The sequence below is a fragment of the Tupaia chinensis genome, unplaced genomic scaffold, assembly GCF_000334495.1.
Source record: "Tupaia chinensis unplaced genomic scaffold, TupChi_1.0 Scaffold000578_2, whole genome shotgun sequence".
In the NCBI taxonomy this organism is placed as follows: domain Eukaryota; kingdom Metazoa; phylum Chordata; class Mammalia; order Scandentia; family Tupaiidae; genus Tupaia; species Tupaia belangeri.
Genome location: NW_006160094.1, coordinates 3439576 through 3440731, shown reverse-complemented (window position 1 = coordinate 3440731; position 1156 = coordinate 3439576).

The window sequence follows — 1156 nt, the reverse complement described above, 5'->3', positions numbered from 1 at the left end:
CCAAGATCCCGAGAGGAGAATGGAGGAGAAGGGATTGCGGCGTGACCATCCCCCCTGGGGGGTGATTTCTCACTTTCTGTCTCTCTGTCTCTCTCTGTCTGTCTGGCGAGTACACACGCCCTATAACGAAAATCTCTCCAAAAAAGAGTCCATTATGGGTGTCTCATTGAGAATCCTTTGGTCAAGAAGATAATTCCTTTTCCTCAGAATTGTTTTTCCTGAGTTCTGATTTATAGTTTTCATTTTAATATTTTCGACGCCAGCGATAGCTGCTTTAACCCATCACTGTCCGGATGGGCCTGTACTACCAGGCCCAGGAGAATGCAGGAATCGAGGACTAAGTCCTCCCATGGCGCAGTGGAACAATTACTCTTCTTTCTTGTTTGTGCTTATTCACTCCCAGGATCAATTAAATGTGTGAAAAACACCCTTTTTCTGAATTGCTCCACGAACTGCTGAGTCACTTCACACTCCTGTTGGCTTAGAAAAGCCATGTGGAGTTCGTTCTTAGACATGGGTGCCGCAGAGATTCGAGTCTCCCAGGGTGTCGTCAGCCCTGACAGATCGACTCTGGACAGGGCGCTCTGGGCAGGAGCTCTCAGGTCTCAGAAGACGGGCTTTGCAGCTTGCTCGAAGGTTCCTTCTGAAACTGAAGTTTGGCTTTCATAAGGGATTTTATGATGCAAATATTTTAAGTACAACTTTGAAGGTTTTGCCATTAAAAACAGTCTCGCATGGCTCAGGGCCCAGCCGACTGCAAACGGCAAGGGGGAGAAGTGCCATCCGCTGCTGGCAAGTGACGAGAAGGAAAACAGCACAGACGCCAAGCCAGCGACCTTGGCTAATGACCTGGCTTCAGGGTTCAGTTCGTGTCTGGCTTGCTTTTCTTCAGCTCTGGTTGTCAGCCGCACATACTGATCACAGTTGCTTATGTTGGGAAGAAATGGCTAAAAACAAGAGCCTGACACCCCAGAGCGGTGTCAGATTAGGGCTCTCCAGTGAATGTGGGGAATTTGGGAATAAAGCAAACCTTTGAACTCATCCTGCAAAGCCTCAAAGTGAATTTGTCCTACACGTGCCCTGACCGGCAGGTTCCATTTTCAAATTCTCCTTCATCGTCGCATCGGCTTTGGGGGCAGGCAAAGAGGCACAGGCA